The following is a 23,945-nucleotide window of genomic DNA, read 5'->3' as shown; positions in this document are numbered from 1 at the left end:
TTGAAAAAGAATGTAGAAAAAAAATAAATGCTGTTTCTTTATACTTTGAACTTGAAAACTCTCTTTTCAACGCCGATGTTAAGAAATGTTTCTTGAGCAGCAAATCAGCATATTAGAATGATTTCTAAAGGATCACACTGAAGAAGGAGTAATGATACTGGCAATGTAATCTTTTTACCTTTTTTTTTCTTTTAAATTGCGTAAATTGATGTCATTGCGTAACAGTGTAGTCTGATTCATGCAATAATGACTTCCATAATTTCAATAAACTGTTCAAAAATACTCATGATTAATTGCAAATTAAAGTCTACAGGTTTTGTAACTGCTGACTGGTTGTACCAAAGTAACAGCAATAACACAGCTCTTTTTATGAAAACTAAACTAAAAATATTCAATAAATGTTATAAGCTATATTGCTTTCATTTGGTATACAGTTAGTACACATAATAAATATTTAGAATATATTGCTAATATTGTCTTAATATTACTAATTTTGACGTGAGACTTCATGAAAAAGCTGCAATATTTTATTTGTAAGTAAATTATTAACACCAGTTGATAAATCATCACGAATTGAAAAGACCAGACTCAAGAGAACAACTCAGTCATATTTATCTCAGGGAAACGAAAACTACATTTTTCATAATGAATAATGATTTAAATTTGAGCCTGTCTCTCAACAAACAAAGGCTCCGAATACACAACGCAGATCATTTGTTTCATTTCTGAAGCTTGAAAACCAGTCCTCGTTCACTGAAACAATAGCAGCGATGAATTTGTTGGAAAGACGCACAAATAAACGCATTTTTAAGTTGAACTATTCCTTGAAGTTTCCCGTTCCTACCTACAACTGCGGTTAGAGGTACACGTGATGAGCTTCCCCTTGAATGGCTGAGCCCGTATTCATGATTTATGTCTGCGTATAATCCTCTTGTTTGAAAAGTAAACTTGTATAACAGCCTTTTCAGCTCCGCGACATCAAAAAACAAAACGCTCCGCGGCCTCAGGTGAGCGTGGTAGTCAGCATCCACATGAAGGCGACTGTGATCAATTATTCATTAAATTAATTCCTGAAAGCCAATCCACCGACCCACATAATTGGGGTGATGTCTACAGCGCTCTCTTTCATAGTCACAACAGAGGCCGAAAGCCAAGAACATCCGAGCTTGTGCCGCGTTGCGCTGCGCTGAATTGCTTGTGAACAAAACAAACGATTTCTCCCATCATTTAGCGAAGAAACGGCCCGTCGTGTACCCACAGGCAACAATAGCTGCATTGCGCATATGCGCGAGGAAATACGGTGCATCTGCGATCCCGCGTGACCACGTCGCGCGGTTTATTGACTAATAAAAGCAGACAACAGTCAGGCATGGCGTTCGCGCAATGACGCAACCTTCACTGCAGGCCAGAAGAGCGCGTGATGAAGCTTCCGTGAGCATCTGATACTGCGGTGGGAGACGGGCGACGGACAGACACGGCGAGGCAGATTGTGCAAAGACGCCGAGCAAAGAGCAGATGGCCTCGCTGCCTCCAACAGAACAATGGCTTCCAGGGAATCCACCGTCGGCCAATCACTGAGTGGTTCAGCCTCGTGTGCCACCGAACACTGGCGGAAACAGCAGGACAGGCCAGAGAAAAGCAGTAAATCTCGATGCGGCGGCGCGTTGAACGAGTGTTTGATTCTTAAATTCGTGACAAGCAATACATTCGAAAGGCCAATCAAGATCTTAATACTGATGGCAGACAACGAAGAGCGAAAAAAAGGGGGGGGAAATAAGTTGATCGAAGCATGGGAACATTTTAAAACACTTTAATCGAGGTCGCAAGCAGCATGTAGCACGTTGCCAGGTTGTCATGTCAAGTGCTTTGACAACTTACTTTCCTAACAGCCAACTTCAACCGTTCCATAAAGTTAATCTTCAAAGAATTCCAAGCGTGGACGTGCATTTTAATAAAACGGCGGCTCCATAGAAAAAGTATGTAACAGGTCATTGACTGAGTGAAGTTGTTGGAAAAAAAAAAAAATTCATTAAACAGCCTTTTTTTAATGCTAAACATACAGTATCGTTTTGTTTTTTTTTAGATTAATGCTTTTATTTAGCAATGACGCATTAAACTTAGGGCTGCATCATTATTATTGACTATTCTCTTGAAATTGTAATTGTGATTATTAATTACGATTAACAGTTTACATTGGATAATGCTTATACCATTGTTTGAAGAAATTTCATGTCATATTTTTATATTGGGTTGAAAACGCTTAAACTGAAAAACTTTTTCTATAGTACTCGTATAGTAAGTCTCGAATGTCAACAATTAATTGGATCGGTTTCCGCTTTTAATTATGAAAAATGTGCATGGTATTATAATGTTAAACTAAAACATTTGAAAAACTTTTAAGATAACCTTTAGAAAGAAAAAGGCACACCTTAAGTACACAGAATGACATAAAGTGGACTTTGAATGATTATTGCCTTTTTGAACGTTTATGTAATTGTGGCATCCATAATTGTAACTGCACTTCGATTAATTGTGCAGCCCTAACTGAAATTATAAAAGGTGACAGTAAAGACATTTATAAAAGCATACCAAAACTAAATACAGTCTTGGTGAGCGTAAGAGACTTCTTTATAAGTATAGGTAAGGGTATGAAAATGTAAATTTGCATATTTAAAATGCATCAATCTGGTACACTCCTAGTACAAAGTTAAAAGCTCCTACCAATTTGTCCCAAGAGTCTTGTTCCCAGACTTTACAGTGGACTCAAACCTCTTTTTAGCGTCCCAGACTACATGACTTCAGTGAAAAATCTGTCCACAATTAATGTTGGAAGTTATGCACATGTGAACATAATGTATAACCGCCACCTGTTGTGTTCCCAAACGCATGCTGACCTCAACACATGCAGAGATGGGACTCTGCTGTGAAACACGCCGGATCATAAGCCGGCTGAATGAGAAAATTCTGCACTTCAAAACACTCATTGCTACAAACCACATATTTATTAAATTACAATGCTGCCCTTTGCGATTTGAAAAAGGCAGAAAGCTGTATGAAAGAAGTGTGAAAATATTTGGGGTTCGGGGTAAACTCTGGCAGGACAGATCAGACTGTGGTGGGTTACCGAAGTCCAGTTAATGAATGACAAAAATCACTGTGAATGTAATGAAGATGTTCAGTTTCTGTAATGAATCGGTGTTGATTTAGTAAGCCATCTGTGATTCACATTAATTCAGAGAAAATTCACCTGATGCAAACCGAAATCAAAATATTCTACATTTTTGTATGCGTTTTTTGATGTTCATTATCCTAAATATTCAGCACACACAGAACAATTGTACACCGAGTCTAATGTGTATTAAATGATCCCAAAAAAATTATATATATTTTTTTTTTTTTTTTTAAATCACAAAATGGAATCTTCAAATTTTCTGTGCTGAATTTTTATTTATTTTATTTTTTTAATGATGAACAAAGGTTTAGGAGGCAGTGTGTAAACATTATTAACACAGAATGAAGTCATAGTTATTTATCAATTTGAGAAAATGTACAGAAATACCATTGAAATTGTTTAATCTATTCAACTTTAAAATAACGCTGTTTGTTTTTCAATGATAAACATTAATGTCAGACAGCAGCAGGTTTATTTAGATTTATGCGTCTCTTTTAAGACTTCACGAATAGATCAAACATACACACATAAGATTTGTTTCTCAACATGGTCTTAATGGCCTATATACCATCAGTGTTTGACATAATTTGACATAACTTGGTCTGTATTTTGCCACTGACACGCAATAAGTCTCAACTTATTTCTAGAGTTGCACACGGTTTCAGATGTGGCTCTGGGAAAATATGGGATTAATCAACCCAAAAAAAATAAGTGTTCTCCTGATTAAAGCGGCAATATTAAAGTTCATTAAATGACCGAAGCAGCTAAGGCTAAGATTCAGCATGAATGAATTCGCAAAATACACTCTTTTAGTAATCAACTTTCTAAATTAAACTATTTTCTTTAAGAGTTAAAAGACCCCCACATCACAGGGTCTTTTTTGCACACAGTAAACACAACCAAGGCCGAAAACTAGCACTACGCTAGCAAAAAAAAAACAAAAACAAGGCAGCTGTTTCCTCCCAGAGGCACTTAAATCCACGTGTATTATTCATGGATCTTTCATTCCATCTAAGATACAAGTCTTCCTCAATCGTGACTTCCAGAGAAAGCAACAGAACACGTATGACTTGCAGATATGCGCTTGTCCTCTGTTGTTATTTCACTGCATTGAAAACAAAAGGGCTGAATTATTGTGAAATGCACCGCGCTGACAGAAGCTTTCACCAGCGCTAGTCGGGGAAGCTCTCGCACAGCCTCTCTCGAAAGCCCACCGATCACGCAATAACCGCGTTTCAGAAATCCTGAAGATCAAACCTGCAGTCAGAGTGATGATAATCAAGCTGAACTGCTAAAGGCCTGGCAATCGCATCTTAGCATTAGGCTATGACTCACAGCGGCTGAGGCCCTGCTCTTAAAATCTGCCTCAAACACACACACACCAATCAAACAAACCACTTTGTGTACGATCAGAGAAACCATATCAAAGCTAAAGCAGCTATCTTTAATCGCTCTTGGGTGCCTCCGTACGAGCGGACCGTTCTCCTGCCGGCGGCATCACATGTCCAGGTACATTCATCACTGGTGCTTACTGCTAACGCTCGTGTCATTTAATTGTAGGGCAAGACCTCATTTCGCTGCTTGTGTTTTGCTGCATTTAACTGCATCCCTTAAAGACTCAGGGAGAAAAAGAAGTCTTAAAAACACTGTTGGGAGACGTTCCACTTAAATAATTCAGTTTTGCGGGGAAAAACACCATTACATTCAAGCTAACTCTTTCGCCCAGCCTAACTACACGCGAAAAAAAAAAGAGAACAATGCAAAAGCGCATGATGCAATGAGAGAGACCAAATCACAAGCTGTAGACAAAAGGTGAGAAGATGAGGGAAGGAGAACTAAGAAATAAATATTTGGCCAAGTTATTGTGCATAAAATAAATAATGTAAAAAAGCTTTTACAAGTAATATATAAGCTTAACTAAAATTGACTGCATAACTTCGGATACATATTATTATTATTATTATTAATACAGTTATTTAGCATAATAATACAAGCAATAAATAATCATTTAGCATTTAGCCTAACAGATAGACAGCTCAAAACGAGCCACTTTGCATAAAATAACAATAATAATAATGATGTTGTATTGCATAAAAAAATAAAAAATAATATATCATACTTTTCTTAAGCTTGGTTTGATTGCATAGCAACTTTGAATACATATAATAAATAATAATAATAAAATTAATAATAATAATAATAATAATAACTGTTTTGCATATAATAACATAAGCAATAAAAATATGTTTTAGCATTTTAAGTCTAATGGTTAGACAGCCAAAACAAGCCAAACTGCATATAACATAATAGCATAAATAATAATAATAATAATAATAATAATAACACAATTAACAAATAATTCAGGTATATATTATTATTAATAGTAGCAGATAATAAAATTACATAAAAAAATAATGCAACGCTGGGTCATAACAGCTAGAAAATAATAGTAAATTACAAATGCAAAGATATTTTGCATAAATAAGACAAAAGATTATGTTATCAGCCATTTACAAATGTACTCTGTACTCCGTATCAGTCATCTAAAATTTCGAAATGACTCAGTCTTTTTAACTTTGATCTAATAATGCAGGCTGGCCGGACGCTGCAGCACTGGTGAAAAGATTCAGAACAAACTGGAGCAAGAGTTTAGACGTTGAGTGACTCTGCACTATAGAGCTGGATGATGCGCAAGCATGATAAACGCTGAACAATGCCTCCTTGAGGTGTGTGCTCGGCTTGTGGCGAAACATCTGTGCATTACGAGGTCGACCTTTGAGCGCTGCTAACGTCCCGCTTGGGGGTTTTGAGACGTCATCCGACACGCTTCACAGATTCAGACATTGTCATATGCCATTTCCCCCTATTCACTAATGGTTGATTCCTTTTGTATAAGAAGTTATGAAACGGGTTACAAAATGCATGCTGGCCGTGCCCCAGCCCTTCTATGCGCAGCTGATGCGATTGGTGTACTTTCTTAAGGCCTTGTTCTTGTTCTAAAAGGAATTATGCAACCGTGGTTTCAGCATACAAACTTATTCAGCATGAGTAATCTCTGCAAACCTGCAGGTTCTGCGCCGCCCAGATTTTGTGACGAGGAGATGGGGCGGCAATGATGTGCCCTCTGGGAAGCTTTCAGGATGTCCCAGCCATGTTAGCCTTGGTTTCATCACCAGGCCCAACCCTGCATCCCGCTCCTCCGTTTCCATTGGCCATGCTGCTGCCCAATTAGTCAGCCTAAAGAAGCACCCAACCCCCCGCCTCTGACCGAAGGGCCAATACTTCCAGTCCAATAAATCTACTCTTAAAACTTTACTCACAGCTTTAACACAACTTTGAGTCACACTTTCCAAATATTAACACGGAACAAAGCAAAAAAAAAGGAGAGAAAAAGCAATGAAAACTCAACAGTGAGGTTGAATTTAACAGCAAAAGCAGAAACCATCAAACAGAATACTGCAGCAAAGACCCGTTTGGTCATTTAAAGGCTTTGCTGTTCAGCCAAAATCAACCCAATGAGAAACAAAAAAGGTCTTACCATTCAAGAATTGCGAAAGAAGCATTAAGTAATATGCCATCTAAATAATAGGGATGGGAAATTTGGTGATTTATTGTGGAGAACAGCGGTGCCACTGAAAAAATTTAAATCAGCAAATTATTCATGAGGAAAAAAACTAAATGTCAATAAATTACTTTAATTAATTTAAATGCCTACAAATGAATACAAAATTTTTAAGTGTTGGTTAAATGTAATAGAAAATACTACATACTGCAAGCCTTTTAAAAACATCATTGGACAGTTGGTTTTATTTCTCCTTTAGTCAAACTAGATTTAAAAGAAAAAAAAAATCCACTGGACCGTTGATGTGAGAGATTTAAAGCACAACCCCCTTTTCAAACCCCCCCCCAAAAAACATTAAAACCTTGACAAACCAATCAATACATATTATTTGCTGAGTTGACCTTCGACCAGAATCAAAGTCATGAAACCATATCATATATAGGCCTAAATTAATAAATAGAGCCTGTGTGTGTTACTGAATTTGGCTGAAAATACTGAAATTGAGAGGGAAAGCATGCTGCTGTATTATCATGAGGAATTATCAGTCATACTAACAAACTGTAAGAAATAAAAATAATAATATTTTTGTCAAAACCGTAAACAAAGAAATATTATTGGTGTGCATTTTACAAGAAAATTCGTTATAGTCTTCTTATTTCAAAATCTAACGTTTAATTGTTTGCGATATTTATAATAGCTTAATAGCAATTAATAAGTGTTTTTTCCCAAAATCCTAAAGCAGTTTTTTTTTTTTTTTTTTTTTTAGATATCATTATTATATCTATTAGCTAACATGAACAAACAATGAACAATACATTACTTACAGTATTTATTACATTAGTTAATAAAAATACAGTCATTAATTGTTAGTTCATGCTGGCTCACACTGCATTAACGTTAACAAACACAATTTGAGATTTTAATAATACATCAGCAAATGCCGAAATCAGCATTAACTAGGATTAATAAATGCTGAATAAGTATTGATCGGTCTTAGTTCATGTTAACTAATGTTGTTACCTAATGTTAACTAATAAACCTTATTGTAAAGTGTTATCATTTTTTACCACCCAAGCCAAAAAAAAAAATCAACCCTTTGGAACACAGCAGCACACCTCAATATGGAAATCAACAAACTGAACCACAAAAAAATTCTTTATCAGTTTATTCCGAGATGCTCTGCAGAAATGTAGTACATGCAGATGAAGTTTATCTTGGGGATATGCTAACAATATATCAGAAACACGGGCTCAACTCTGCGTGGCCCTTTCTTCGGATTTCAGCTAAATTCCACTGTGGTATGGTTTTCCTCCTCCTTATTCACCACTTGAAATATCCCTATTTATTTGGAGTATTAATTATGCGGATATTGTGAATACATGGCTCAAGACGGGGTAGAGTAAGGACATGAATAGAGCTGCGGCTTTCATAGCGTGACACACAAAGCTCCTTTGTGTTCATTATTTATGTGCATCGCACCATACAATAACTTACTGTATTTACTCACTGCTCATTATTCAGTCTTCCCTCTGGACTAACTAGTAATCAGTGCTGGTAGTTTCCACCTGAACAACTGTCCAAGATCTACAAAAAGAAGCGTCCAAATAGGTTACTTGCGCGCAGGGCTGGGAGACCAAACATATGTGCATACATAAATTAAGCAAGTAAGTAAATAAATAAGTAAATTAATTAATAAATTAAGTAAAATAAATAACTTTAATAATAGACTGTGCTATAATGTGCATTATAAAAAAAAAAAAAAAAATATATATATATATATATATATATATATATATATATATATATATATATATATATATATATATATATATATATATATATATATATATATATATATATATATACACACACACACACACACACACACACACACACACACACACACACACACACACACATTACACATACACATATATATAATTTTTTTAAATATATATAAACTTTTTGGAAAAATTACCAAAAAGAGAAAAAAAAATAACATATACATTTTACAAAAAAACACTGCTAGAGATCCAAATAAAATAAAATAATATAATATATATATAAAATATTTTTAACTATATATTTATAATATAATATATTATATTATATTATATTATATTATATTATATTAGCCCAGCTCATAAAACGTTTCACTACAGATCATTTCATCGGTCATTCAAATAATCAAACTACAGCACCCGTGTCACTTCCTGCATATTTATTTAGCCCAATGAACAAATTGAAGTCAATTGACTCGAGATGGAATTCAATCTGACACGTCTGCCGCTACAAAGTGCCACAGAGAAGAACGAACACGCAGCTAAGCCTAACCTTCAACTCCGAATTTGACATCAAATGAGACACCCAATACTCAATGGCACTTTTTGCTTGCCCTGTGGCCAAACCCGTCTCGGCCTGACCAATACAGATCGCGGCAGAGGAATCTCTCCACATCACAGTAAATGAGCTGGTCGAAAACATATTAACTGATGCACTGCTCATGTAGACAATGCCATGACCCTAAAACAAGCTGCTAACGAGGATGCAGTGATGCCATGTGACGGATTACACACGTCTTAAACAAACAGGGCGGACGACGGGCCAAACGTAAGCAGCTGAGGAAAAGTTATGACGTAAAAAATTCTGTTAAACATCCAAATAAGAACAGCTAGTCAAATACCAACGCTCTCAAAATTCATTTCCACATAATCGTCCATAATGTCTTTTTTCTCATCTGATTAGCGCAGCTGAGTCATTATTAGGAGCTTTGAGTCTTCAGGGTATATCTGACTAAGGAGATGTAAGCAGTATGAGATTGGCTGTCTCTGAGCGAATCAGGCACTTATGCTCCAGCAGACCATCATCGGGTCATCTCCCGGCCTACTCTCAGGACGGATGGTTAAGCTGCTTTGACGGCTGCTCATTCTCCGCAATATTCGACGACACCAGGCCGTCACACGACGGCACGCCGGACTCGCATTAAATTGATCGTTCACCCCAAAACAACCATTCTCGTCATTCATTTACACAAAACAGCATAGTTTGAAGAATTCCGAAAAGCGAAGATTTAACGGCAGCCGTCGACTTAAACGGTATTTTATTTCATACTGTTGAAGTCAACGCTTTGGCTACCAAACCCACTTCAACAGAAAAAAAAAATCATTCAACTCGCATCAAGTTTTAAATTTCAAGGTCAGAAGGTTCCATTGTGAAAATATACGTTACCTACCACATTATTCTGCACAGACACAAGCAGAAGAAATTAACCGAAACTTGTGTGTAAGCTACAACTGAAGTAACGTTATAACTTATCAACTACTCAATAATTATGCTTTCCGCCATCTTTGTTGAAAAACAACTCGAATAAACTAAATGAACCGCATGCAACAATAGGTTAGGGTTTAACCGACAAGACTACAACCCTTTCAATCATAAAAATCCATTTCTTATGCATTCTCCAATTATGTTCTACTATCGCGTTTACATTTTTGTACCTGCATCGATATATTTATATATTCGTTACACTTTAGTTACACGAGACCAGAGAAGTTAGAATTAGGATAAACCTAAATTGCACTTCACTGCAATTCAGAAACAGCTTCCACTTTGTGTGTGAAGGCCGCTGTTGGATAACTGAACGTACGCATAACATTGTGCAACTATGCATTACTTTGCAGAGAGCTTATGACCTACTAATACATTCCGCCTTAACAAACCGTGCGACCAAATAAAGTAATAAGTTACAAACTAACTAGTAGTTCATCCGATGTGGACTTAATGTCACGGTGTAAGTCACAAAAGCCTCCTGCTTTTCTCCTGGTATAACTAAGAGATACATGAGCATTAAAACATGACCTCAGTCTCCGGTGACACACTTGGTGCCCTTAGCGAAAAGACATGACCAAGGCAAAAAAATATATATAACGTAGACCTAAGGGTGGGCAATAATAAATGATAACAGGTGCACTCTCAGCCTTAATGCATCAAGCTTGCAAAAACGAACTACAAAATACGAAAAATCACCCACTCGGATATAATAACTTGCGCCCGCATCCAAATTGAAATGCATCAAAGAGTGCGTGTGAGTTGGGTTTCACACGCTAAAGCTGCACCTGCAGTCATATATAGGCCTGCAGTGTTTACCGAGACTTTGATGACTAATCGTCTAAAAAGTTGACTATTAATAAATCACAGCCAAACAACACTATGTGTTGATGAGCTAGTTACCTTTCTTATAATTCAGAATAAATTAAATTCTACGTAATGCGACCCCGAAGGGAACAAAACGTGTGTTTGTCGACTCAAAAACAATAGTGTCATAACGATGATTTAATTATCATATTTAATATTTAAAACGACACCGCTTACGGATTATATTTTATAGAGTGCTTTACAGAGAATTCAAAGATAGTAGTTTAAGGGAGATTTTTGACAGCTGTCACCTTCAGCCTTCAATATGAAGGCAGCTTTGACGTTTTGATAAATCGCGGACTGAAAAGAAGGTGACTGTCAATAACAAAAGTCAAACTAAATTAGAAGGTAACGCGATAGCTCATATTAGTTTGTTGTAGTAGCCTCGCATCTGCAATGAACGCACGGAGCAGCTGATAACTCATTTGTTGCAAAGGGGGAGAAAAAAAAAAGTCTTGGTAGATGGTGACAGAATTATCTTTGCGATGCAAATGATGCGCGTGAGGTGGAAGGCGCTATCTGTGTAGGCACGTGAATGAATGGGTGACACTTTTCACGACAGAAATATTCGGAAGTTGCGGTCTAAATGCACTTGACTGAAAACACCGCGTCGGACTCGAACAAGCCATTCCACCAGCGCGGTCCCTAACAGCCTGGTTAAGCGCGGTTATTTCTCCATCTATCCATCCATCCATCCATCCATCCGCCGTGCGCGTTTCCATTGTGGACCGTGGAACTGCATTATGACATGCTCGCCTGCCCCGCTTCCGATCAGAGCTGCAGCGATGCATCGCGTTTATTATTACAGTTGCACACTACAAGCGCGTTATTACGCACCTACCGACAGCGGGGGCGGGTTAACGTCTACTGTAGAACAGTTCTGCTTCTGCCCCTGTCAAATAACCAGACGAGCAACTTGCGTCGGGCTCCGAGGAGCTTTCGCGTAGAAGAAAAAAATCCGTTTGCGTTACATAAACACAGCGGGAACACGCGCAAAATACCCCGCGTCTAAAAATAACGCAAGTGTGGAGAGACGTCAATACTCACGGGTGTGAATGCGGCGATCGGCACCTCAGCGCGGATTCAAAGGACCCCCGTCCGCCATTGGAATAAAGTTGAGAGCCCACCTCTAATCTCGATGATGTTCCCGGGAACGGAGCGGATCTGTTTGATCACACGAGCGGCCTAGAATACTCTCGCGGGGTCGCCAGTCGGTAGCGCGCAACGTGGTTAAAGAAACACGCCGCGATTGGCTGGAGAGGCGCAGGGACCGCCCACAAGCCTTCGGTCGGGGCAGAAGGCTGAACCCGAGCGGCGATTTTGATTGGCGGAGGACACCAAAGCGAAACAGATTGGTTGTAATCACAACGGATGATTACATTTGTAAGATAAAAATGCAAATTTGTTGTGTTTAATTAATTATATCTGTAAACGACGGGGTGATGATGATCAGTTGGCTTGGCCGCAGCTATTACAGGGTTGCAGGCCACTAAAATATTTATGCTAGTTTTATACTGTGTTCCCACACTTTGTAAACAGTGCTTTGATTCTTGAGACGCGCAAAAAACATACCCGATATTATTGACATTTTCAGTTTGATGTTACACATCAGTCATTGTTCTTTATGCAAAATTATTTTTATTTATTTGCACAATCATGATATAAAATGATCACTCACTGCACTGAACAAATCGTAACTTGTAACTGGCTTCCGGTGTTATTTTTTTTCCATTTATTTTACTTTTACACGAACATTCCGTTATGTTGCTCTGTACGGCAAACTGTTATTTTATTATCATAATTATTATAATCATTAACACACTCGTTTGTAGCACACAGATAATTTTAATGCGTACTGCACTTTGCTATTGTTAGTTCTATTCTCGCAGGTTGAAAGAAAATAACTTACTTCCAGGATGAAAAATAGAAAAAAAAAGTAAATGTTTTAAAGAAACTCTTTTTTGTATAATATTTATTAAATAAGACAATAATCCCAATTTCACCCGCAACCTCACGCAAGCTCTTAATTAATCTACTCATTCATGCTAAATTCATAAATATTCATAATAAATAATATGTTAGTATCTGACTGTTAAGGAGTATTTCATGATTTTTGAGTGAAAAATGAAAGCAGCAGAAGCTTGTAGCATTTGTGAATATCTCTGAACATGTTAGATTAATCCAGATAATATTGTGACATAAGCACTGGCAAAAAAAAGCAATATCTAGCTAAATAAATATTTTAATATTTTAAATCATGACTTTCCCCACAACATTTTAAGATTTTATGACAATTCAAGTTCCATTTGCATAAATTTCCTGATATTTCCAGGTTTTCTGTGAGCATATGGGAACCGTTTATAGTCTGTGCAAAATCTAAGGGAAACTGCACACACCAAAAAAAAAAAAGTTAAATGAAAAATGTTGCTTTTGATCAACACAGACTGTGCTTTGCATCTGTATTTGTTTATCCTCCTCTTTGCTAAATTAAATAAGGCACAAAACATCTGATCTGCAACTAGGTAGTCATTGAGCTCTGAGTCCAGACCAAATTGAAAGAACAAATGGGGAGAAATCAATAGAGCAAATGTTTTTTTTTTTTTTTACAAGTGCACTGTTTATTGATTTCCCCATCATTAGATATTGAGGGCAAGAATTACGGGTTTGAAGTATGTCAGAATGTAGGTAATGTTTTTCAGTTTTTCTCTCTGACTCATCTTGTCCTTCCAGATGCTTTACAGGACTGTGGATTATGGACTTTAGCCAGCTCTTCTTTCATTCAATGGAAAAATTAAGAACGGACCGTTCAAGCTTTTAAAAAGCACCATAAAAGTAGCATGCAATCTTCATAATCATATGATAGCGCTGTACGATAAGCAGATATTATTGGTGTCATAATTTATGGTGCTTTTTGTCATTTGGAGCTTGACAGGTTCAGTTGTCATTCATTATTTTATTACATGGACATTATTGGTTCGATGTTACTGTCAATATAAGCTGAATAATGGCTATTCTACACTATAAATGTTCCTTTAAGAAACTGTACGGTTGAAGCACACTTTTTATTAAACACGCAATCCAAAATTCCCTATCAGCGAATAAAAGACACCCCTGTCCACCCCTCGACTCACCTTATCAAAGCATGTGTGAATAAATTTCCATACTCCGTCCTCTCTGTCGGACAAACAAAAAGACATCGGAAAGGAATTTAAAATATTGCCCAAGATTGCATCAGTGAGAGTTTTGACAGGAAGACTTTAAGGTCACAGATTTTGTGAAAAGCAAGAACAACTGGACCACCAAAAGTTGCACTTTCTGAAATGATGGAGACCTGTGCCCCAAATCCCCATCAGCTAACCCATGTCCTTCGTACCTTCATTAACATTAACTGTATTTAACGTCCGGTCTTGTCCGGTCAACTGTGATTGTTTCACACCACTTTTGCAGTCAGCGTTGCCAGATCATAGAAGGAATATCAAATCTAGCACACATCAATACCTGTTGTTATTTCTCCTATATGGAGGCTCTTTACCCCTGTCTGTTCCAGGGGACGTCTAAAGCTGCCCTGTGATCTGACCCTTCTCTCTCTGTCTGCGTCAGAGTCTACAGAGAGCAGACATCCTAAACACCCAGCAAAAGCTGGTACAGTACAACTGAAAAGATGTTAAGCTGCTTGAGAGCACTAACCGCAACCTTATGCATATGTTACATTTTGCATGTGTCCTTCGAGTCATCCTACGGAAAAGCTGGCTAAGGGCTATCACTCTCAGAAATAAAAGAGAGAAGAGAGAAAGACAGAAATATACATAGATAGACAGACAGATAGATAGATATACTTTAGATAAAAATCCTTTGTTACTTGAAATTTTAAGTTACTTGATGTTAATTTAAGTGACAACTGGAATATTTTAGTTGACTAAAATAAATATTAGTTTAAGATAGATAGATAGCTAGATAGATAGCTAGCTAGCTAGATAGATAGATAGATAGATAGATAGATAGATAGATAGATAGATAGATAGATAGATAGATAGATAGATAGATAGATAGATAGATAGACTGTAAAAAATGTTGTTTCAACTTGAAATCCTTTGTTACCCTGCTGACTTAATATTTTTAGTTTAGTCAACTTGAAATTTTAAGTTACTTGATGTTAATTTAAGTGACAACTGGAATATTTTAGTTGACTAAAATAAATATTAGTTTAAGATAGATAGATAGATAGATAGATAGATAGATAGATAGATAGATAGATAGATAGATAGATAGATAGATAGATAGATAGATAGATAGATAGATAGATAGATAGATAGATAGATAGATTTGTGTTTGGGTTTCCCCTACCAATAAAATTCATAAAAAATAATTTTCTTAGTACAAACAACACCATCACGTCACTGCACTCAGCTGCTAAATATACATCTCTGTGAGCTCTGCAGGAAGGATGAACAAGGTGACTGTGGACATATGAACATGTCGAACATCTCTGGAGATCGCCAGCCTTCTGCATCATTTATAGAGAGCAGGGACGTGAATGGGGTCAGCAAGAAAAATATATCCTGACCTGTCTGAACCCGAAAGCTTTACCCATCTGTATTATGGCAGGTCTCTGTATTAGACCGGGGTCAGAAATAACTACTTTCCCTCCTTTGTCTTCGTTGATCGGATTATGAGATCAATGGGTCTTATTCATGAAACAAGAGCAGAATAAATTTGTGTAAATCCTTCACAAAATCTTTCGTAAATAAATTGTTGCATTCAAATCAATGCAAGAAATTGCGTAAGAATGGATTTATGAACCATTTAAGTAGAAATTAATTTAGCGTGTTTCATGAATAAGGCTTGATGTCAGAACATGATGTACAGTATATAGCTCTTTTCCACGAAAATACTTAAAGGGATAGTTTGATGCATTTATGTAAGAAAATTATCCATATTTAAGTCTTTATTTGAGTCCTTGAAATCCTCGCTAGTTTATTTTGCTCTCTTCTTTGCACTTCTGCTTTCCTTACTTCTCACTGTCTCGTGAATGCACGTATGACAGTTAGCAGAAGATGGAGAATGCATTTTACATTTACATTTCTGTCATTTAGCAGATGGTTTTGTCCAAAGTGACTTACAAATGAAGACGATAGAAACAATCAAAATCAACAAAAGAGCAACAACATACAAGCACTATGACAAGGCCCAGTTAGCCTAATGCAATTCAGTTAAAACTTTTTCTTTAGATAGAATAGAAAAAAGAAATCTAGTGTTAGTTTTCTTTTAAGAAAAACTAGCAGTTAGAGAATAAGTATAGGTAAAGATATTAGATATATATCAGTTAGAAAATTGATATAGGGACAAGGGTCTTTCTTTTAATAAAAAAGACAGATTAAATGGAATTAGAATGGATAGTACTAGGGTCAAATAAATATATGCAATTATATATATATATATATATATATATATATATATATATATATATATATATATATATATATATATACAAAATCCATCAGTTTATAATAAGTTTTAAATATTTTTCGTAAATGGTTTTTTTTGATACAAATGATTCACATTGCTTCAGAAAGCCTCAGAGACTCAAGTGGAGTACTTTTTATGATGGATGAAATGTACTTTTTCGGTTTTCAAAGACTTGAACACCCTTCACTGCCGTGTAAATCTTCTAAGAGCTAGGACATTTTTTAACTTTGATTGTATTTGTCTGAAAGAAAGAAGACATTTATACCTAGCACGGCTTAATGGATGCAAATTATAGGGTAATTTACATTTTTTTGGGTGAACTATGCCTATAAATAGATTTTTGAGCAGTGTTTGCTACTGTAAAGCTCTTTATGAGAATATAGTGGCACTAGTATGCGTCTTTGTTTAAGGGTCAGGGTTCCCCTCTCTGCTCTAGTGCTCAAACATTGTGTTTACCGATGAAAGCATGAGACGACTCCACTTAGGATGCGAGGCTGTCAGGCACTGCAATTGGATGAAAGAGAAAGATTAAAGAACGCTGGGCCCAGCAGCATGGATAATTAATTCATAATGGATTAACGAGACTACAGAGGCAATGACTAGGGAGGGAGGTGGGAAAGACCGGGAAAAGCCAAGAGATGGAATTTAACAAGTGCGGTGAGTCCTCTCTAGGGTAGCCGTGCGGAGGCCGCTGCAAGATGCCACAATCCCACATTTGATGGCTTGTAAATGCTATTAGAATGACAACTGCTCTGTGGATACTCAAGTATTGCCCTGAGTGATGCCTCTAGTATTACATCGCTTCAAGACCGAAGATATCAAGTGGTAAAAAACAGCACCAATTTGTTAAAATGCACTCACTCCATCCGCCATCCGAGATAAGTTTGATTCTTCCTTAGAACAGATTTGAAGAAACGCAGCATTACATCACTTGCTCATCAGTGGATCCTCTATAGTGAATGGGTGCCAAGAATGATTCAAAATGTTTTTTTGGGGTTTTTTTTCCAAATCAGCATTTTGGGTTTTTATATCACTTTTAAGCAAGTGATGTGGTGCCACATTTCTCAAGATTTCAATCTCATCTACATCTCGAACGGCCTAAAGGGGAATACATTTTTTTTTGGGTGAGCTGTTCCTTTAACTTGAAAAGTTCAAATCAGTCTGATGTTAAATTTAGGTGTCTATGTGTCTTTTGAAAATGGTTTTAACCAATAACGGCTTCAGTCAAACTAAAATACATTTAGCTGTGTTTGACTAATATTTACAAAATTAATGAGTTTATGCCAAAATACTCTCGATTTATTTTTTCATGTCAACAACAAAACAAATGGAAAAGCATTGTCTGCCTTAAAAATCATAACATTTCACAATTATACAATTAGCTGCATTTTGTTATTCATATGCAATATTGAACAGACCTGAAAGTCGTCTTTAAGTCACGGTTCACCAGTTGAGAGCCATCGTCTTGATGCAGACAAATTTAAATGAACTTAGACAAGACAGCAATCCTGGGATTTTCAAATCATATGCTGATCAAAAAAGACTGTTGAACCTAGTTAAAATGCACCTTCCTAGTACAATTTTACTAGAAATATTACTTACATTTTTGGTATTTCTTACTATAGTTTTATTTCAATATTCGTTTTTTTTTTCTCAGACTTTCCCAAATGTATAAAACTTTGCAACAAAGTTGTATAAACTTTGTATAAAGCTTGTGCAACAAATGTGCAACACACATTTCATGTTTAATACAAGGGGCTGCTGACGGAAATGGCATTTAAGCAGGGACATCCAGGCTACACGACGCTGAACAGTATTTTTAAATGAAATGTTAAAAATACAAAGGTCTTGTAAGGGGCGTAGTAAGTCTCTTCTTATCAATATTAGCGTCTCGTCACATACACAATCAGCTGCTGTGTAGAAAAACTGCTGTGCAGTTCAGAATGCTTCGAAAAGCCTGTTTTGGTCTCTTAGCATTAATAATCTATTTGAAAACGTTTTGCAAACAGGTAATGTTTATTCAACCCTTACTTGCTTAACTTCATAATTCAACCATAACACGAGCTAAAAGTCCCCTGGATGTCCCTGACATTTGATTTAGGGAGAAAAATATAAATTATGCAATCGCGAGGGATGAGTTTCTGTCTTGTTTTCATGCGCCTTTGTCGCTCCCTGCTTCTCAATGTCAGCTCAATCAATCAAGAGCTCTCTCAGGCCCGGAATCCTCATTTTCCAGGTTCCGCTTTTCAACGGGCGAACAATGGAGCTTTGCCTTACCGATTCACCTTGAACACAGGTGAAACCTCGGCGGGGTCGGGTGACACTTTCTGCCGTCTTCCGTGCCTCTCGCTGTCCCAGCTGTCTGCTGAGACACACGATACGTATTTTGGAGATTCGGAGCGGTTCAGTGAATTGGTTTAGTCCTGCACGTAGAGATCACGCGAAGCATTGAATTTCACGCAGGGACAGAGATTGCCCTTACTGTGACAACATCAGCGGGTCCTTTTGTCAGCGCAGTGGATGTTCAATAACCGCTCGATAGCCTGAATTACTATTGATAAACAGATCTGCGGCGTGGGCGACTTGAAAAGTGGGTTAGTGACCTAGTTTGTAATGTTTGTGACGCTTACATAAACGGGTAACACATACATAGTTCACTCAAATATGTAAATGATGTCGTTTACTCTTATGACACAAATGAAGCATCTCCAAATGGCTAAAGTCAAGGATACCGAGGCATTCCTGTAGCTCAAACAGATTAAAATGTGTATCTTGAGTTGTTTCAGATACAAGTGTAGACAATTATCACAGACCAAAAAAATTAAATAATACAAAAATACAGTAGTCCACATGACTTCTGCACTATGTTCCCAGCCTTCAGAAATCATATTCACATTCATTGATAATTCTCACTTAAATTTTAGCTGAGCTGGTTAAAATGACATTCTAAATTTTAAAATGCAATTTTTAAATGTACTGTGGCACATTTGATTCTATTAATGCAAACGCCATTGGTATTTGTGTTTCAGGGTTGAAAAATGCAAACACAAAGAGGAAGTAGATAAAAATGATCAAGACGCCGTTTGTTGCAAGTTTAGCCCACTTTCTAATATTCAAATTTGGCCTCTCAAGACAAGTTGCACATTTTTTGACAACAATGACGCCAAATGTTATTTTTAGCTATAGCCATTAGTTACAAAATGCAGTTCTCAACTACTTAAATGCATTCTCTAACTAGAGATATCTTTTTAACATATCTCCTGTGAGTCCTGTGGGTTCGGGAACAACACGAGGATGAGAAATTAAGCTCAGAATTTTCAGTTTCTTTGAAATTGTGTCATCGCGAGTTTGTTTAACCGACCTAAACAGCAATTTGGAGACACAAGGTGGCAAAGAAGACCAGGCGGTTAGACGTTCCTTGTGGTTGGCGAACTGAACCTCCTGGCAGGCCTGGAAAAGCAGGGAGGAACAAAAGCACAAAACGTGCCTTCCCTTCAACCTCAGTTACACTGAAAACTGTCACAAAGCTGGTAAACAACAAGACTCAAAGTGGCAATATGCCACTCTATAAACACTTCTCCTTCGCTCACTTCAAACAAAGCTGCCGAAACGTCTGGCTTACATGCAAGGAGCAATTCAAAAACATCTCATTTTTGGCAAGTGTGGCCGTGGTCTGTCAGCCATGATGCCAATGTAAAGAGAGAGAAGGGAAGAGGGGTATTGTGGAGGACCCCCTGGTGAAGAAAACTAATGTCGGGGCTTTGAGATTTTGCCCACGGGGGGAAAAATGATAAATAAATTGTCAAATATTTTTCTAAAAAAACAATTATGTCAAACAGTTTAGCCTAGCCTCAAGCTGTGAAAAAATGCAGTTGCTCACCCTCGTGGTCCCGTACTAATTAGCTACTTTCTCAATGTGTTTCACAGAACACTGTGCTGCAGGCTAGGTGTTTCCAAGGATAGAAAACACCGTTAAACAATGAATAATGCTGCTTTACAAGCAGTGAGGCAGAGAATACCGAGGCATGTTTTTGTCAGCTTAATTAGTCAGAAGAAGAGAGAATTCATCACTTCTTAGTGCAGACATCATGACTTGTGCAAACCTACATGTGTTGTAGTCTTAAAGAGACAGTTCACTGGAAAATGAGCATTCTGCCATACCCACCCTTACGCTCTTTCAAACCTCTGTTATTTGCTTTCACGTTAGGAAGAACGTCCAGGCAACTTAAAGGATGGTTGTTTATACAGTCAAGCTTCTCTATCTTTCAAATCTTTACTTTGCCTGTGTTTTTTTTTACTTCGCCTTATTACGACTGGTTAGGTGACATGCAAGAAACAATGGCATTTGTGCAACTCCAAGCTGATTTAAACACAAAATTGCATAAAATGTAATTTTAAACAAGCGTACATAAGATCTGAAAGCTCTGGCAAGAGATTATAAGTGTAAAAACTTCAGAGGATGGTGCACATGTTTCACGGAATACTTTCTTTTCATTACTTTCTATCGGACAGAAAAGGAAAGCAGCTCATTTCGCGTTTTGAGGATGAAAGAAAACGAGATGAGGTCATGACAAAAGTGTTTCATTCTAAGGCGATCTGATTTATTTCTCATCAAGAAAGTCTATTTATATCCATATACTAACTTCAAAGACACCTTAAATGGCACCAAATAGGATTTCAGGCAATTAATCAACTTGCATGGCACACGCATTGTCTCGAAATAACCAAAGAAAAATGTTTGAGCAAATTACAACCATCCAGCATGATGCCATAATTGGCTGTACACTAAACACAGACTCAGACTCAACATTTTGTAAAAATCATCTGACCGTAATCATGTCATTTGAGTATTTAATTAATTCCTGCAGTTGAGACCAACCCCTGTGTCTTTTTTAAATTAGATATCAACATGAAGTACTTGTGAAGGTAATGCCCTCCGTTGTGTAATCCCTCCAATTTCCCCATTAGCATCCAACAATAACTACATGAGTGAAAAATAATCCATTTCACATTTGACGTCCATCATTTTCGTAGCATATCGAGTCTGTCCTCAGCGCAGCGTAGATTTCTAATGAACACCATACCATGTACTGCAAAAAGTGGAAAACGTGCCAAAACGGAGAGCGGGATGATCCCTAGCGTACAACCCCAAACCTTTCTTTTGTTTCTGAAGAGCTTTCAGATGATCCCGTACAAACCGTAAGGACAGTAATTGCTCATGCACAACAATAAATGTGGGAATAATGACACGGAATAAAATTACTTTTATATTACACTAGAAAATGTTTAATTTCAAAGTGCATGATGCACATAAAGAAAGTAGATGATAAGCTGCAGAACATAATGTTTTATAAAGGCAAAACATATAAGCGTTATTACAGCATCTGCAAGGCACTCTCAAACTTTGTTTATTTCACACTGCAAAAATGATTCTCAATCAATATTTTGGTTCAGGTTTTTTTTATTAAAAAAACATTCTTTTGAGTAATGCATAAAATATTATGCATGCACTGATAAATAATATTTATGGTGTTCTTTTATTACTTGTTTTCCTTTTTATGTAAATTCTGTTCTATAACATTTATAAATCAACAGGGGAGACCATACAAAGGATTGTTTTATGATTTACGCATAAACAAAATCATACAATAAATGGTAACAATTTATAATAAGGTTCATTAGTTAACAACAATAGTTAACATGAACTAAGAATATTTCAACAATATTTCTACAGCTTATATTATTAATCTTGGTTAATGCTAAATTCGCATTTGCTAATGCATGATTAAAATCACAAATTGCGTTTGTTAACAATATTTAATGCACTGAGAGCTAACATGAATAAACAGTGAATGGTTGTATTTTTATTAACTAATGTTGCGGAAGATGAATAAATACTGTAATAAATGTATTGTTCATTGTTTGCTCATCTTAGTTAATACATTAATGTTAACACATCTCGTTGTATAGCACTACTCAAATTCATATATTAAAAAAACAAGTATCAGCATCTTATGCAGTTTTAAGCTGTTTAGATATTTTACTGTAAAATTTGGGATAATGAGCGTTGCCATAAAAGCAAATAAAATCACTGTTCGGTAACATGGACCGATCCAAATAGCTTTAAGGAAAAAAAAAATCATATAAATTACAGCAGTTCAATCGTGACATAAATGCATTATTAGACAAAAATATATTAAAAAAAAGGCAGACGGCAATGCTTGGATATGAAAGTTATGACATGCATTGCAGACGTTTAAAAAGCTAAACGTGTTTATTCTACACTTGCGTGGAGTATTTTTAGGAATTACATTGCCAAGATGTCATCACAACAGAAGCATATTTCCTTCAGGAAATGCAAATCTAGCGCCGCTTGTCATCATATCAAGCGCTGTTGTGGAAAACTCGCTGTCAATACGTTCCACCTTGTCTTGACACATCGTAGAAGTTGATATCCATCCGACACTGTTTAATCAGAACGCCAACCGCTTGAGGGTACAGCCATGAACAACGCAGTAAATGAGCTGTTATTTGCGTTTTTTTATAAGGAAATCAGAACATCGGGTGTGCTTGTTCTTGCCAGGTGGCGTACCAGTCATGCAACAATGCCTTTATTTGGATAAGAACTGCTGCAGCGTGTCTCTGAGGTTCATATCAGGATTCATAGCTACCGCTGCAAAACAACAACATTTTATGGTCGTTGCTATGGAAGTGACCTCAGAGTAATTTCTAGTCTTTCAGTGAGCTAGCAGCTTCGAAAACCGCACTGTTATATACGTGTATACATATATATATATTGGGTATATATATATATATATATATATATATATATATATATATATATATATATATATATGCATATAATATCTCAGCACATGGTTATTTTGAGGTCATTCTGTTTGATGGCCAAGTGCACGATTACAAGAATTATGAATACCTTCTCTAGCAACACCGCAAGCCCTGTTCTGTTGCCTTTTAAGGGCTCTAATGTCTAATAGCTTATGCAAGACATCAGACCTGTAGGACCGGAGCAAAACATTTGCTTTGCCCCCTCAGCTTCCTTTCAAAATCCACCGACGACACAGATTTCCTCACGAGAGAAAAGGCAAGACCGGTTGGATTTTTCATGATTTTTGTCTCCTTAAACACAAGAGAGATATCAACAGAAGCAAATGATATCATTATTCCCCGTGAGCGAACATTTTCCAGTTTATTTGTTTAGTCTACTCCAACTCATCTATACTGGCCCCGTATACTTAACCTGGGGAAATGCAATCCCTCATCAGGCTTGCAGTCAATCTAGCTGCGGAAAGCTGACCTCGGCAGTCAAACCCGGTGTTTATCAATGACTCCCACGGGTTCTGTGCCCACAGGCAAAAAAAAAAGAAGCCGCCTCCGTCACCTGTCAATCAAACGGGTTATGAGGATAAGGCGGCCTGGAACACTGGAAAAGTAAGACTGACTCTTCGGCACGGATGGTTGATCGACACGGCGTGTCCCTGCGCTCGTTAAAACATGAAAATTCATGCCTGTGAATTTTACGACCCAAAC

General features: G+C 36.9%; 1 protein-coding gene across 4 annotated transcripts in view; it reads right to left on the bottom strand.

Annotated features, from left to right (window-relative positions):
• The window catches only part of adarb1b (adenosine deaminase RNA specific B1b), a 139,636-nt gene extending 127,485 nt beyond the window's left edge, over nt 1–12,151 (bottom strand). For 2 of the 4 annotated variants that reach the window (XM_043249216.1, XM_043249213.1), the window contains exons 1-2: nt 11,976–12,151; nt 8,229–8,318 (exon numbers count right to left, since the gene is read on the bottom strand). The gene's annotated coding sequence lies outside the window, so the exon portion shown is untranslated. The remainder of the gene's footprint in view (nt 1–8,228; nt 8,319–11,975) is intronic. The other 2 variants (XM_043249214.1, XM_043249212.1) reach the window with 1 other exon arrangement.
• Nucleotides 12,152–23,945: the final 11,794 nt, after the last annotated feature.

This window comes from Puntigrus tetrazona, chromosome 9 (assembly GCF_018831695.1).
Source record: "Puntigrus tetrazona isolate hp1 chromosome 9, ASM1883169v1, whole genome shotgun sequence".
NCBI classification, from domain to species: domain Eukaryota; kingdom Metazoa; phylum Chordata; class Actinopteri; order Cypriniformes; family Cyprinidae; genus Puntigrus; species Puntigrus tetrazona.
The sequence above is the reverse complement of the archived record's forward strand: the minus strand, read 5'-3'. Positions and strand labels throughout refer to the sequence as shown.